The sequence below is a fragment of the Lemur catta genome, chromosome 2, assembly GCF_020740605.2.
Source record: "Lemur catta isolate mLemCat1 chromosome 2, mLemCat1.pri, whole genome shotgun sequence".
In the NCBI taxonomy this organism is placed as follows: domain Eukaryota; kingdom Metazoa; phylum Chordata; class Mammalia; order Primates; family Lemuridae; genus Lemur; species Lemur catta.
In genome coordinates, this window is record NC_059129.1 from 134,226,758 (window position 1) to 134,243,812 (window position 17,055).

Consider the following 17,055-nt stretch of genomic DNA (forward strand, 5'->3'; position numbering starts at 1 on the left):
ATCTTGCATTAAAAAAAAATCTTTCCATGTTGCTGAACACCTTTTTAAAAAATCTCGAATAAAAATTAAACACAGTAAATCTAAAACCATGCAGAAGTTCATTTTAATAGCATGAGGTCGTGGCGGTTATGGTCATGGTTGCAAATGCTTGTTAGCAGAGGCAAGAATGAGCCGAAAACGTAGATTTCTTTCTCCAAGAATTCGTTTCATGTTTGAAAGCCATTAAGACATTTTCATAGGTGCCAATACATTCAATTTCATGTTTGTATTTTTTACTTAGGGCTTTAGTGGAACTGAGGCAGGAGGCTGATTAAACTAACATCACTTAGTCAGCAGTCCGGGCAGTAGAGGGGATGTGGTTTGCTCCAGAGCCAGCTCTGAACATGTCTGGCAGTCAGTGCAGTGCAATCTCCTGTTGGACAGAGCCTCCTCCAGCCTCGGGCACAAAGAAGGCAAAGCAGCTGGGAGTGGCTCCCGGAGTACAGTATACCGGGAGATCCAAGATTCGAAGAAACTTATTTTATTTATTTATTGTATATTTACTTGCCTTTTTCTCCCTGGGAAGTCACTGATGGTATTTTATCACAATCATGCTTTTATGAAAGATTTAGCTAGCCCATCGATGCCATGTCTCTTAATTGATTTATCTGTTTAATAAGAATACAAGGGGACATGTCCTTTCAAAGACTGTCCTTGATGGAATGGTATGAAAGGATTGAATTTTTCTTGGCGGTTTGAGGTGGAATTCTTCATGCATACATTTCCACCTGCAGATGATCAGTTGAAGCATTTTTAAATCAGACCTTGCTCTTGGTCATTCAGTTAACAAGAAAACAAACAAACCTGAAAACAAATACAGCAACCTGGACAATCTGGAAGATACAGAAGAAAATGAATGCGTCTTTTCCTCGAGATAATTATTTCTGCAGCTGTTTAAAGGTGGGTCCTATTCACTGGGGCTCCAGATTTCCATAGCAGCAGATGAAGATGTTGAGCAAATGTCTGAAAATGGTTCCTAATTGATGGGATTGCAAGATGTTTGTGGGTTATCAATGTTGCATAGACCGGAATGTTTCAGTAAGCAATCTGTGTGTTCCGGATTTAAAAGAATGCCTGGATTTTATCTTTTTTGGGCAGTGGAGTACTCCTAGGATAGCCACCCTCGCACAGATAAAACTTGGTTTCTGGATCTCCTCCCCTTTGAGAAGAGCGTTTTAAATACAAAATAGATGGAAAGGGAACTCAATAGCATATTGTTTCTAAACATCTAGATATTTCCAATGGGGGAACTTTGTAGAACTGAAATAATTTGAAACTATACCTGTTAAGTTCTTTTACCTCAAAATTTGATGCTTGGTAAATGATAAGACCCTCACTAAATATTTATTGAATGAGTTAACTATAGGTCTTTGTTAAAAGTAAACAGTACCCTTCACAAAATAAGCAGGTTTAAACCTGCAAGTAGACTGTTGCCTCCTATTTAACCATTTCTTTGGTATATTATATTGTGTTTTAACAGGGCTATTACGTCCTATTTTTTAAATTTAGTTTTCTCCTCTGTTCTTCTTGAACAAATATAAAAGGCTTTTTAAGTGCTAATAAAGAATAAAAGCAGGAGTAAATTTTAAGAGTAACGTGTGGATTTTGTAAGGATTTATTCTTCAACTTATTGATTCATCTGGTGCTGTTTTTCCTAATATTAAATAAAGCATTAATCACTGAAATATATAAGCCATGTGACGCCTTCCCTTCCCAGATCTTTAGGAAATAGCTAATAGGTGTGTGTGTGTGTGTTTATTTTTTTCTAGCAAGGAAGAAGCATTTCTCTTACTGCTGTTGAAGGGACATAATAGAATTTGTTTTCTCTTTCATATTTTACTTAAAATTTGCAATGATTGACTTCTATGTGAAGATAATCTTTGGGTCTATAGTATGTTAATGTGGATGGACTTACAATAAAGGAAAATCCAAGTGTAGCTTATTGTTATCAAAGAAAAATCATAGTGTCATAAATCTGGTTGGAGTCTTTTTTTCTGGAAAGGCCCTTTCTTGGAACACAATCGAATTGGAGAGCACTTTCAGTTTGCAATAATGATGTGCTGCAGTTAATAAAAGATAGTGTCTAGTTCATAACAGCCTAGAACAATGAGTTTAAAAATGTTCTTCATCAACACTTACCTCATTTTTTAAAATTCCTTGAATACATTTTTCAATAAGCAATTATAGTGGATTTGAAATTGAGAACAAACCGTAAGCGTCACCTCTATGTAAGACATTCATTCTTGTTCTAGTATTTTAAAAGGTTTATTTCCTGGTCTTATCAAATTGTTACCTTTTTTTGTTTGTTGTTAGAAAGTAGAGCTATAAAAGGAATTTGCCCACTATGGTTTCTTGGTATGTTTTCTGTTCCTAATAAAGTCTATGACTTGGGCAAGTAACATTCTTTCAGGGCTTGGTCCTCATTAGTATAATGAAGGGACTGTTCTAGGTGAGCTTGAGGAAGAACTCTTTAAGCTCCTTGTGTGTGTGTGTGTGTGTGTGTGTGTGTGTGTGAGATTAACTTAAGAGTGGTTCCTAGCGCTGTGTGGGAGGCCAGGGTAGGAGGATACTTGAGACCAGAAGTTTGAGACTAGCCTGAGCAACATAGCAAGACCCCATCTCTCTCTAAAAAAATAAAGGAATGATGAATTCATTTCATACAACTCTGCTTGATCTGAGAAAAAATGCATGCAGTTTGCAATATATATGCAAGAAGAAAATAGAAATATATGATAAAGGGCTGGGCTCGGTGGCTCATGCCTGTAACCCTAGCTCTTTGGGAGGCAGGCAGAGGTGGAAGGATAGCTTGAGGCCAGATGTTCAAGACCAGCCTGGGCAAACTAGTGAGACGCTGTGTCTACAAAAAAATAGAAAAATTAGCCAGGCATGGTGGTGTGCACTTGTAGTCCCAGATACTTGGGAGGCTGAGGTAGGAGGATTGCTTGAGCCTGGAGTTCGAGGCTGCATGCAGTGAACTGTGATTGCACCACTGCACTCCAGCCTGGGCAACAGAGTGAAAGCCTGTCTTTAGAAAAAATATATATCTATATATTTATATATAAATGTAACTTTTATATATAAAATGCAAATACACATATTAACTTGTAGTTTTGAAAATATTTCTGCAGGCCTAATTCCTGGGTGAAAAGTAATACCCCACCTTCCCACTCTTTTCTTTGTTTTTTGGAGGTGGAGTCTCACTCTCTCACCTTGGCTGAAGCGCAGTGGCATCATCATAGCTCACTGCAACCTCAAATTTCTGGGCTCAAGCAATCCTCCTGCTTCAGCCTCCCTGAGTAGCTGGGACTACAGGCTCGCACCACCACAACCAGCTAATTTTTCTATTTTTAGTGGAGATAGGGTCTCACTCTTGCTCAGGCTGGTCTCGAACTCCTGACCTTAAGCGGTCATCTTGGTTGGCCTCCCAGAGTGCTAGGATTACAGGCATGAGCCACTGCACCCGGCTTCCCACTCTTTTCTATCTGATAAATTTCTGACAAATTTACTTGTTAACCAAGAAATGATTTAAGTTTCAAAATATGCTGTATGCATTCACCTTCCAAAAGCTCTCGGCACACACTGTATATAAAATATGAAATGCTTCATGATCTGAGTGTCATCGTTGCATAGGGGCCATGCTAATCATCTCTGTATCATTCCAATTTTAGTATATGTACTGCCAAACCCAACACTTTTTTAAGAAAATTATAATATTAGATACTTTATAAAATATTCAGAACCCTCCACCCCTGTTTTGCCAATCCTATTTCATAAACATGGATTTTTACTGAGTTGCAGTTAGTTTGAAACATTCTTATTTTGCTTTTGCTTATAGAATGAACATTCCTTGTGTTTCCCTGTAATTTAAAATATATATTATAGTTAATGAGGCCATTTTTTTTCAGAGATAGGATCTCTCTCTGTTGCCCAAGCTGGAGTGCACTGGGGCGATCATAGCTTACTACAGCTTCAAAACTCCTGGGCTTAAGGGATCATCCTGCTTCAGTCTTTCTGAGTACCTGGGACTACAGGCTTGCACAACCACATCTGGCTAGTTTAGAAACATTTTTTGTAGAGTGGGGTCTTCCTATGTTGCCCAGGCTGGTCTCAAACTCCAAAGTGCTGGGATTATAGGCGTGAGCCACGGCCCCAGGCACCATTCTTTTCATGTGTTAGTGAACACACTGGCAGCTTATTTCCATTCTGCAGGAAGCAGCTTTGTTTCTGTGCCTTCCTCCTGCTATTTCCTTATGGTAAACATCCAGGCTTCTGGCAGAGTAGAAAGAGTGTGGCTTAGGCAAGATGTGGATTTGAATCCTCAGCTCTGCCACTGCCTTAGATAAGGAGCTTAACCTGTGAGCCTCCCTCTGCAAACTGGATAGAAGTTTGTTTGTTAAAGGACATGCTCTTACAAGTTGTGATAATGTTGATGCTACTGGCAACAGATGAGTGTTCATGTCACCACAACATCACTGATACTGGTAGTGTTTCCTCCTCTGACAGGTAAAGGCTGTTTTACGTTTGCTTTGTTTTTTGTGTTTCTTTAGTTTATTGGAACAGATAAACATAGTTCCATGTGTTGATTCACTGATTTCATGTGATGGACAGTATTTATGGCCAGCTTTGTCTACTGGGGTCTTACTTTGTGCTTTAAAACTTTAAACCTTTGCAAGCAGTCCCTCTGGTAGCACTTTTTCCCCCAAAACTCTTCAGTGAGTTGGGTAGCTGAAAACATCCTCCCTTGTAAATTCCCTACACAAAGGGGTTAGATTTTTAGGCAAAGTCCCCCATCCTAACTCAATCCATTGTGGTCTCGGGTTTGGGGCATTCTCCTTCCCTGTGGCTCCCTTCTTTTCTGCACGCACATTGTTTCTTTAACCAACACATAGTGTTTACTGCGCTTTGCAGGGGTTGTTTCAGGCACTTTACAATTATTAACTCGTGTAATCCTCCCAACAACATTACAAAGTAAGTACGGGTATCCCCATTTTACAGATGAGGAAACTGAGGCACAACGTGACTAGTGAAGTGGCTTGTGAAAGGTTGTACGGCTCCGGTAACTGGAGCTTAGATTTGAAGCCTAGTGGTCTGACTGCAGAAACTACATCTCTGTAGTCTTACTCTGTAGTGGAGCCTTCTAAGTTTTTCCCTTTAGGCCTTGGGTTGCTTGTAACCCGGACTTATTAATGGTTCTCATGCCTCTGCCATTTTGGGGGACCCAGGGCAAGAATATAAATGAAAATCCACATCCATAGCGTTTTATGAAATATTTAAAAACTATCCATCAAGCTAGCACACTGTTACAGGAAATGTTCTCTCCTGTGTTGACAGTGAAACCTTCTTAATGACCCCGAAGGCCAGGTCTGGATTTAGGATTCTTAGACCTTTGGGCTTTCCATGCTAGAATGTGTGACACAGGAGTGGCCGTCCTCTCCTCCCTCCCGTTCCCACTCCCCGCTGCTCCTGCACCTTGAGGGACCTCCAGCTCATGCATGGGGTTTTCCAGCCCACATGTCCAGGCTCTGTCCCTACCCTCCAACCTCCACCAACAGGACACCCTTTGGCTGCCATGTGGTCTGGGGGTGCTCGGGGAAGGAGCCTGCATCAACGGGGAATTCCACAGTCTTGGGTTCCCGGGACGGGTGGGATGTTAACTTCAGTTCAGGTAGGTTTGTCCTTTGGGTTGCTGTAGGGGAAGGACATGTCTGGAGGAGAACCAAAACGGGGCTCTCCAGAGTGCGGGGCGCCTGCCTGGGTCCATGGCGTTCCCTTCCAGAGGGGTGAGGCAGTTGCTTCTCCCCCGATTCCCGGGCCTGACCTGTTGACTTGATGAGCCTTTCCCTGCTGTCCACCTTGGGTTATTAGCTCCTGATCACTCTCAAGGTTCAGGCTGGTCAAACTTGAATTCGGTAATTATTTAAAGTGCATTCTGTGTGAAGTGCTGGATATGGAAGGGAGATGCCACCCCCACCGTCATGGAGTTTAGAGTTCCTGTCTTGGCTTAGGGCCTGCAAGCTTCCCACAGCATAGCCTGCACTCGTGTTAGAGAATTCCGAGATGACTGTAGAAGAACATTGAGGATTGTTTTCTGACTCATCAGCCCGAGATTGAGCCTTTTTGAAAGCGGGCAGTGGGCGAGCACAGGAAAGTGGAGGAGGCTGGGTTCCGTGTGACGACGGTGAGGAGTTATGCTCTGGGAACTAAAGGAGGCGGCATGACGGACTGAGATTTAAGGCAGAACCGAGCAGAGGCGCTCGGAGGCAGGGAGGCCAGCTCTTAGGATATTGCATTGACTCAGACATGCGATGTTGAAGCCTGAGCCGGGCAGAGATCAAGGACAGCACTGAAAACAGAAGAAATGATAGGACTTGATGGATCTTAGCGTGGGGATGACCACGATGCGGAAAAGCCCCAGATAATCCCCAGATTTCGAGGCTCTTGCAACTAGAATGTTACTCCTTGCTTGGAAAGATAGTCCTATCAAGAAAAGACACAGAAAATGGAAGAAAAGGCTAACAAAAGCAGTGCCTTGTTCTTTGTGATACCAATGGCTGACATGACATTGAGTGCTTACTGTGTGTGCGGCGCTGTCCTGTGACTTTGTACATGCAAACTTGCGAATCCCTGTCGTACCAAGGAGGGAGCAAGCGCATGCAGATAAAGGAACCATGCAAATAGGGCCTCTTTGCAACAGGCATTGTGGCTCAGAGAATGCCTGCGACTGGGAGAGACAGACAGAATTCATTATGAAGACAGAAAGGCCAGGGTTAAAAGCGAAGAACAGAGAGAAGGTTTTTTTCCTCGGAACTTAGAAGCTGTCACTGACATAACCAAGCCTCAGATCTGGGAGTCATTCTTTTTCCATTGGCAAGTCCTGCTGGCCTTATCTCCAAAATATATTTCAGGCTGACCCTTCCTGTCCCCAGGGGCCTCCTCCCTGGTTGTCTCTGTGCTGCGTTGATGCATTAGCAGTCGCTTCGCTCTGCAGCCAGAGTGGTGGTTTGGGGGGTTTTAGGGCTGTTTGTTTGATGACCAGTTTACATACAGCACAGCGGACTAGTCTTAAGCATGTAGCTCAGTGAATTCTTGCAAAGTGAACACATGCCTGCAGCCTCTCCCAGGGCGGTGGTGGAACCTGACCTGTGCCCCAGAAGCCTTCCTGTGCCTCCTTTCAGTTCCTGCTCCCCAGGAGGTCACTGCTGTTCTGATTTTTGTCAGCACAGATCAGCTTTGGACATCGTTCAACACCATTATTTGTGTGTCAGTCGCACCCTTACCGGCTCTCCCCGGCATCACCCCCGTATCTCACTCTCTGCCATTGCCTGACCTGGGATATAAAAAAAAAAAGAACACAGTCAACATCTTCCTTCTCTCTTTCCTGCCCTTGGTATTTTTTGCCTGTCAAGATCTAGCTTAGAACCCACTTCTTCGTGTACACCTTCTCTTACCCACATAGCTGACCGGATCCCTCGCGGTTAGTACTGCACACTACCACTTTCGACTTGATGTGTCCGGTTGGTGCTGACATTGGAACCCATCACAGAGATTAATCAAGTGTCCGATCACGCTTGGGGACCTAGGGTCAGAGTGGGAGCTTGTGAAAAATGATGAACGTTCAGAGGCTTTGGAGGGGGAACTTAGGAGGTCAGTAAAGAGAATGAAACACAGGACGCAGTGTGAGTGTGTACTGGTTTGGGCTGCAAGAGTTGGGAAGTGTATCTTTTAAGCCTAGCTAACGTGAAGAACATAATTGATAAAGCAACAGAGTGGGGAGTGTATTGGGACCAAGTAAGAGTAATGCTCTATCATAAAACTTACATATTAGAGCAAATATGTTGTCCCCTCACTCCCCAGAGGCAATAACTAGAAACAGTTTTATAGGATATCCTCTAACCTAATTGATATGGAAACTTTTCAATCTCAAAACTATTTGCTCATTATCATATAAATGGATACCAAATAATAATTTTCTGTCTTGGCAATGATTCACAGTATTGAGTTAGCCATTGGACTGCTTTTTCCTTGCCAGGAAGTACACATCGGAGAACTGCAGTTCATTTTTTGTGTGTGTCTTTCTTTCAAACCAGAGAGCTTATAATACTCAATGGAGAGTTTATGGAAAAGATGGAAAGATGATTTTTTTTTAGAAGAATAATGGGAAAGATTGAGACAAATGTGTCTTAAAACAAAGTTGTTTTTTGCAGAAACCTCCAGTTGTAATCTCTTGGGTTAGGAACAAAATCAATTTCATGCAAAAAGAAAAAAAGAGAGGGATTATATAAAGCAAACAAAAAATATTCAAAGTATTACAGTCTGTCATTTGGGTGAGTTGTGGAGAGAAAGGGAAATCATTTGTACAGGAGAAAGCCAAATATATTTTCCAGTTTCTAAGATAATTTCTGTACTTATGCTGTGAATTTAAAGCAAATCATTTCCTATAAGTCAGCATTTGGTCCCAAAAGAGCAAAGGCTTTCTGATCATCTATATCTATAATATGATCTTCTTCGGAGGTGATAATTTTTAAAAAGATTAGGGCAACAACAGTTTGGGGAGTGAGTCATTGATGGGATACTTGTTTAGGGCAGCCTTTTTCTCTGTAGAAGCCTTTTTCTCTACACTTGCTTTAGTAGTAGTATCAGGCTGATGGGGCTTTGTTCCTATTTCAAATGAAGTTGGCAGGAAGGCTGGCACCCATCTGCCCCGTCTCCTTACTGTACAAGTATTTTCTCCATTGCCTGCTTTCAAGGTTCAAAATCAATAGCAGCGTGGGGGAGGCATTTCCCAGAAGCTCACACTACTTCATGAGGAACTGCCACTCCCAGTGAGATGGGGCGTTGGCTTGCATTCCTAGAAAACAAAAAACAGAACAGAGAAGCTCTCCATTTCTAGACACTCAGATGTGAGTATTGGAGACGGTTACACTAGCGGTTAAAGCGTGTGCTTCTTGAAATCCCATAGTTTGCTTGTTGAACCAAGTAGTTAAGGAAGGAGCCATCTCCACTGAGGTGTCCGTTATTATTTATTTAAGCTCATGTGGACTAAACAAGCCACTTTCTACTCTTTGTCTATCCAGGTGTCAAAGCAAAGTAACGTGCCCCTCTTGACTGACTGAGAGTCCTGAATAGGATCTGAGACAGGAGAGTTCAGGTCTTGTGTTTTATAGAACAAAGCAATCAACCAAGAGCCAAAGAGACTGCTGTTGACTTGACCAAGGTCCCATAGTTGCTGGCAGAGACGGGGGTAAATATATTCTATTAGGTTAGAGAATCACAAGCACATTGTTTAAACCGACTTTTCAGGTGCTAAAGTAAATGAAGTGCTATTCTAAAGTGGATAGCATTATAATTTAGGATGGTAGAGAGCTTTTAAATATTTAATTCAGGTTTTCGCTGGGTTTGGGACGCATCTGACTTGCCCCTCACGCCTTCCACCCCTACCCCCCTTCCACCCCTACCACCCACTCCTTTTAGAAGTAAGAAATTACACTTTTGGAAGACAGTGAATTTCTCCCAAATTAATGTCTTCTGTCTCCTAAATCAGGAGAAGAGTCTTTGAGTGTGTTCCGCAGTATTACTGATGAGGCTAAAAATTAAAGTATTAATGGCATCACTAGACATTCTCTGTAATAGCTGGCAACTCTAAAAGCTATTTTGACAGCTATAACTTATGATTTATAAATTAGGTTAATGGATTCTTTTATAATGGAAAATGCACTTGTAAGAGGTCACTTATATTCAGGTCACAATTAAGTACCTCCCACCTTCTCTTAGGTTTGTGTTTTTCTGGGGGATTTTTGTTTTCACTAGACATTACAGGACATAGGTTTTTCTCTTCTTTTCTTTTTTAAATTTGCAACAAATCCCAAATAACCAGAATCTCTTACAATGTGCCATGAGACACAAACGGCAAGTCCACAGTCACTACCCCTCCCCAAACAGAACTCAAGCCACCCCTTGAGTGATTAAGAGATTAAGAGATTCAAGCTGATATTCTCCACCTTAATGCTGAGAGAAATGGTTATGCAGCTTCAAGGTTCTCTGTAAATTCATCATACTTGGCCAGACTGTGAATGCATTTTTAATTAGGTGCTGCTTTTTAGAGCATTTGCTTATGTATTAGTGAATATTCTGATCAGCCAGTATGTCTCAGAAGCAGAAATGTGAGGAAATAGATTTGGTAGCAAAAACCAATCAACTAACCAAAAAAGCAAAAAGCCAAAAACCCATCTTGTATTTGATGTAGTTTCCATAGTGCTTTGCCTCTTGTACGTTGTCTACTTCTTTAGCAACACTTTCTCTTTTTTCTCATGTAAAGTTAGGTCCTGATAAGGTTTGTGTATGTGCATTATAACTGCTTTATTGAGTAGCTTTAACAACCAGGCAAATAAGAAAGAAAAATGCCGGGCATGGTGGTTCACTCCAGTAATCCCAGTGCTTTGGGAGGTGGAAAGAGGAGGATTGCTTAAGGCCAGGAGTTTGAGACCAGCCTGGGCAACATAGCGAGACCCCATCTCTACAAATTTTTTTTTTTTTTAAATTAGCTGCACGTAGTGGTGTGCGCTTGCAGTCCCAGCTACGCAGGAGGCTGAGGTGGGAGGACCACTTGAGCCCAGGAGTTTGAGGCTGCAGTGAGCTATGAGATCACACCACTGCACTCCAGCCTGGGTGACAGAGTAAGTCCCTGTCTCTGAGAAATAAGAAGGAAAGAAAGGAAACCAGAGCTGCCATTTTTCTATCTAGGCATTGTCTCTCTTAGAATGGCTTGATTAATACAATCTAGGTCGGCCCGTTGGAGAAAGGAAGCACAGGGTGGTTAAATATACTGTGGCCAGGTTAATTCTGTAAGGGGAGGATAGTGAACCTTCTAAGATGTCACTTTCTCTCCCGAGGTTTTAGTAATAGGCTTGACTCTTAGCTCGCTCAAAGCAAAGGCTGAGAGATCCTTCACTTGCACATATTTCTGTTGTGGAACCTGGGTTGTGATTCTTTCCTTCTTGAGTAACACGATGGCTGGCATGGCTATGGCTGGTGTCAGTTTTGCTTTTTTTTGTTTTAATGCACCTTCATTTGTTCAGAAGGTAAGGCATTGGATGAGAAGAGGCATCTGAACAAGATGGTTTAAAAGCTTCCCATAGAGACTGAAGAAATGTACTGACCAGTACAAATCTGTTCTTAGAGTAGTCACCACTTCTTTATGGGAAACATTATTTTAGCACCAATAGGAGCACTGGGCAGTGTCTGGGCAGGCAACATACCATCTCTGCTGTGCACTCGATAGGAGGGCTGCCTGGAGCATTCCTCAGCCACTGTACTGGGGCATCAGTTGGACCCAGGACGAGCCACGTCCCAGGCTGGACTTGGCCAGACAGAGTGGAGAAGAAGGGCTTGCTCTTGTTGCATTTCTTCCTTCACATCCCTTACCCAACTCTGTGATCCCTTCTGCACTTGGGCATCCATGCTGTTCAGTGCTCCCAGAGGAGAATCTCAAGCAACAGTAACCCTGCAAAAGTAATATTACTCCCCATTTTACAGCTGATGAAAGTGAGGCTCAGAGGGTAAGAAATTTGCCAAATGCGTCACAGCTAATCAGTGTTAAAGCCAGGATTCCCTCCCTTTGGTCTACTTGCCGATCGTGCTCTTTCTACTTGCCGTACTAGGCTGTGCTGGACCCAGAGGAGCACGGTGGCATTATTGCCGGCTAATGGGTGCCAGCTAATGGGAGGGTTCTGCCGTTGCCTGCCTCTTATGGATCAGTGGACCTAGGCAAAGTCCTGCTTTCCTCCAGCCAGACCGACTGATAAACATTGGCTGTGCTCAAGCCACGGCAGGGCTGGCTTCACGTCACTTGTATTTTGGTATGCAGCAGGCCGTTTGAATTCCGTGCAGCACAAAGCTAAGCACACACGTCAGAGAAACCCATTTCAATTTATCATTTTAATTTTGCTATTAAAATTACCACCCACAAGCCCTAAATGGATTCTCTAAAATGGCATTTTCGAGCCCATTATGAGAGCTAAATGTTTAATGACTTTATTAAATAACCAACGCCACCATGTATAGGAAACTTTCTTTAGTTTTTTCACATATAAGGAGGCATTTCTCAGAGTCCCCTGGGATGACTTAACATAGCTCTCCCGAGCTGGCTGCCTCTTCCGCTTCCTTCTGTCCTGAACGCTGCAGCCAGGGGCCGTTCTGACAGTGGACCCTCTGCCTTGCAGGCTTCAGAAAGGAGCCCGTGAGGCAGACATTTCATCAGTTGAAAAGCAGTTTAGAATTTCAGCCTAGGAAGCAGTAGATGCTCTTTAGCAAACACAGCACGGCTCCTTGTGCATTAGCAATTTGCTGCTTTTTTACTCTGTATCTTGAATTTCTCAGTGATTGTGCTAGAAATATTTGGAGTCGAACATTATAGGATAGTAATTGTTGATTCCCGGCTAAATCACATTATGTTACACGGGCCGTCTTTGCAAATCAGGTGCATTGTATTGAAAATAAGACAAGCAATTTTGCTTGTTCATTTTCTTTTTTGTCAAATGGAGCATAGACTTAGAAATGAGGTTGCAAGGGGGTGATCAATAAATTTTCGCTAACTAGGTTTAAAAAAAAGTCAACAATCATTTTAAGTGATGTGGTTCAAAGGCAATAGAGCCACTAAATTTGCATAGACACGCGTGGTATGGTCCTCCCTCAGCCTCTGCTGGGAATTGGTTCCAGCCCACCCCTCCCCCCAAAATCCAAGGATGCCCAAGTCCTGCAGTTGGCCTTCTGTGTTCGAGGGTTCTGCATCCGATGATTCAGCCAATTGCAGATTGCAGTGATCTGAGGACTTGGAACCCGAGGATATGGAGGGCCAACTGTATTTAATTTTGACAATGGTCTCAATTATCCTCTTAATTAAATAGTAATATGTTGCCTATTTTGGGCAAGTTTGAAGTAAACTTCTGTTCCCATCTCCCTATATTGTAATATCAACATGGTGAAAAACCCACAAGAGGTGATGATCCATGCTGCCTTGGGCAGCTTAAAACAAGCAAACAAACAAAACAAAGAATCAATCCCTTCCCAGGATGGGAGAAGAACTTTTTATAAGAGATCCTCTGTGTCTTCCCCTTGCCCATTTCTGCCTTCTCTCCTATAAACAGGTGATGGTTGTCCAAAGTTTAGAAACTGTATTTTTCATATCCAAATTCCTCCATGATGAAGTTGCTGATACTCATGTCTTAAGGACACATCTTTGGTTAGAAGACATAATATTAACATCTAAAATTTTTTGAACTTTAAAATCTAAAGTTTTCTTGAGATGATGCTGGTTTTCTCCCTTGTCGAAATTATTTATCTCTCAGGCTAAGAAATGATTTGGTCTTTCTATGACACGCAGTGACTTTGGAAACATTTTGTATTACCGAATTTATAACAAGAAATGTGATGTAATTACTTTGCTACCAAACGAGGATCCCTTTGAGAGGAGCAGCCACTTGACGTGAGAGCAATTACTTGAATACTATGTGGTGTGTAGGAATTAAGTGGGAATTGGGATCTTGACTTCCACATCTGCTACAAATAAAACCTAGTGTGCGTTTGCTGGTGCAGGGCCTCAAAAGGAACCAGGCATGTGTATTGCCAGAACTGGCAGAAATGTTTCAGAACACCAAGTTGTGCTTTGAGGCTACTCATTTTCATTATTCTAACTCTTCACACTAACGTTTTGCTTATTTTGTACTAGGAATCTGTGGAGATGAAAATAGCAGTGCATTTGCCCTGGACAGCTTGTAGGTGCAACAGCTCAGGTCAGGGTGGGGAACTTGTCTTAGACATTCATGATGAAGGTCATGACACTAGCATATACAGCTCTGGGGGGTCTGTGTTCTGTGCTAACTTAACAAGATCTGGGACCCAAAGTCAAATAACTAATCATGAGAAGTTAGATACTTTTCTGTTAAACATGGAACTTCAACATTGCTTTGAAGTTTAAGGAGAGAGGGGAGTGGGCTTGTTCCCTGTCCTTAACGCAAGAATCTTTTGACTTGCTGGATTGTTTAGTCTCTTCCCCTGAGTGGACACCCCAGTACAACTGCGGTTCTCTCGAATAAGAAGAGCTACGGTAGATGGATTGCATCATGCATCCAGCACAAGGCAGTAGCGATGCACCTTTTTCTTGGTTTAAGGTAAGTTGGAGGAAGAAAGAATGCAATTCTTCAAGTTCAGCCCTTTGAGTTCTTTTCTGGTCCTAGGAGGCTGTGAGTAGTGGTTCTCAAGCAGGAATGTTATGACCACCACCTCAGGAGAGGTGACACATTTTGGTGGGGGCGAGGGACATGACCAGGGATGCCCCATGTCCTGTAACTACTGTGCCCAGTGTTCACACAGGGGAGGAGGCTGGTGGCGTCAGAGCTTTGGCCTGGGATTCACAGGTTTTCTTTCAGTTGGATTTATTGAGTCTCTCTGTCCTAAGTACGGATACTGACCTAAATGTTGTGGGGGCTGCAGACATTACGAGGTAGGCCTTTCACATAATGGATTTCTGGTGAACCGTTTCACGCAGCGAATTGCTGTTATTGGTAGGTGATGCTTTTTATTTCCCTCATCTCCAGCAGAGATCTTATAAATTCCCTTGGCCTGAAATCAGCATGGTTGATCTCCCACCTAACCAGATTTAGAGTGCTTTGTTTTCTTTTACATACTTTCCCAGAGAACTCCGGAGTTTTAATACTTTTAAAAACAACCATAACTTTTTAAAGTAGGGGGATATTTGACTGAGCTGTTGTGTGTTAAAACATACTGTATGTATCCCTGGTGTCTCTAGTTACAGAGGATGGTGATAGAGAGACTCACAAAGGGTTCTACGGGCAAATTATTTTAGAAAATGCTACAGTCTTTTCCTTCTTAGGGATTCAGAGTGCGCATTAGACTTTAAATTCGAAGTAAATCTGCTTAACTCTGTCCAGATCCGAGTTTCCCAAGCTGATTGTAGCACAGAACACTTCTGAGATGATGCCTGGTTTGCTGGCATTAATAAACCTGGTATACTGGTATTCTCAGATGCCAGTTTGAAAAATGCTGATCTTTGAGATTTAGAGGCCTAATTTGTAGATAACATTCCTAATACGATGAGTTCACCTGTTGTGGTCAAGTCTTTTGTAGTTCACATAAGCAACATGAGATACATTATTTTCCAAGACACTCAACAATCTGAATATTTGAATATTAATGTTCAATTGAATTGAAAGTTAATTTTGCATGCTAAAAGCAAACTGGCGATTTTAGCAGATCTCTCTTAGCATTCATTCTTATGTCCCACAATGAGTTTGAGTTCTTTTTCTTGAAACTATGTTAAGTAATATTCATGAATTTTGCTGAAAATGATAAGAAACAGAAGAATCTGGGATTTGTAGACTGTAGCCAAAGACTCTCTCTCTATCTGGTGTTTTTGCCCATCACCAGGTGGCACTTGTGGGACCACAAGTTCATGCACTGGACAGACACCGTTCTAGAAACCTTCCTTAAATAGTAAGCACTGCCATTTCAAAATTGACATAGAATTAATCTTTGCATTCTGAAAATTAGAATTTTTGCACTAGGGTTGAATTAAATTAATTGAACTAATGACAGCATAACACAGCTGCTCTAAGCCAATGAAGTATTTGAAATTGGATACATGGTGCTGTCTGGATAGTTTTCACTTGTGGCAGTGGGTGGGGTGGTGGTGTTGAAGCCCGGTGGCCTCTACGTCAAATCTCAGGAGGAAGGACCTGTGAGGTAAAACGGGAAAGCACACACCAGGTCCAGACAGCTGGACTGCGTGGTTTTCAGTGCGTGGAGGTGGAGAAGGAGCCACGGGGACTCTGGACAATGGTGACAAGATACCCACCTTTGAATTTCTCAGATTAACTCAGTCATGTCTAAAGTAATGTCACCGAGCTGTAAGGGGATTGTTTGGTTTGTTGGACTTGTTTTGCTGAATATATGAGTGGAAAGAAATATGAAATTAAAAACCACCAGTGGTTTTATTGAAAAATCAGACAGAGGCGTCGGGGCATCTGCATTTTAAAAGAGGTGGGACTTGCTGCCACCCTCAAGAGGGTCTGCCACCTCTTCCCCGACAAGAATTGGGATTGAGAGAACTCTAAAGGTCAGTTTCTCAGAGATAAATGCTTCTCTTTAGAGGTCACTAGAGTCACCCTGGCCTGGGATGCACGCTCTTCTCAGTTTCATGTGGTTAGAGAGAGCTTTTCACTCAGGGTTTTGATAATACCTCTGAAACTCGATCAGCAGTTCATTTTTTCTCTTGAAAAAATTTGCTTGTTAAAAGGCCTTCTCATATTTTTCTTTTGCAATTGCCTTAAATCTTTTTTAAATTCACGGAATATATACATTTGTGATTGCCTCAGCACTGCTTACTGAACGTCTTGAGCTAATTACAAATGACAGCATTACCAAGGGATGAAATTATTGAAAACATAGAAATTTTGAAATTTTATTGACCGTATTGAAGTTTAATTGATTTTATAGATTTTTTTGTTTGTTTGTTTGAGACAGAGTCTCGCTTTGTTGCCCGGGCTAGAGTGAGTGCCGTGGCGTCAGCCTAGTTCACAGCAACCTCAAACTCCTGGGCTTAAGCGATCCTCCTGCCTCAGCCTCCCGAGTAGCTGGGACTACAGGCATGCGCCACCATGCCCGGCTAATTTTTTTCTTTATATATAATTTTAGCTGTCCAGATCATTTCTTTCTATTTTTAGTAGAGAAAGGTCTCTCTCTTGCTCAGGCTGGTCTCGAACTCCTGACCTCGAGCGATCCACCCGAGTCAGCCTCCCAGAGTGTTAGGATTACAGGCATGAGCCACCGCGCCCAGCCAATTTCTAGAACTTTAAAAACACATTGGAAAAATCTGTGTGCCTGTGTTTAAATAAAAGGGGGCACGAAATTTTTTTTTTAACCATTGTATGGATTACTGTTTGGGCTATTTGCTTTGAATATACTGATTGGAGCTATAGTGATTGACTAGTATGAAATAAATCA

General features: G+C 42.2%; 1 protein-coding gene and 1 non-coding gene across 2 annotated transcripts in view; one reads left to right on the forward strand and one right to left on the reverse strand.

Annotated features, from left to right (window-relative positions):
- AKAP12 (A-kinase anchoring protein 12) overlaps window positions 1-17,055 on the forward strand; it is an 88,316-nt gene that overhangs the window by 23,661 nt on the left and 47,600 nt on the right. The gene's annotated exons all lie outside the window — the stretch shown is intronic.
- On the reverse strand, window positions 3,626-3,731 carry LOC123633672. Its single transcript, XR_006733698.1, has one exon. It is a non-coding gene; the product is annotated as a U6 spliceosomal RNA (small nuclear RNA).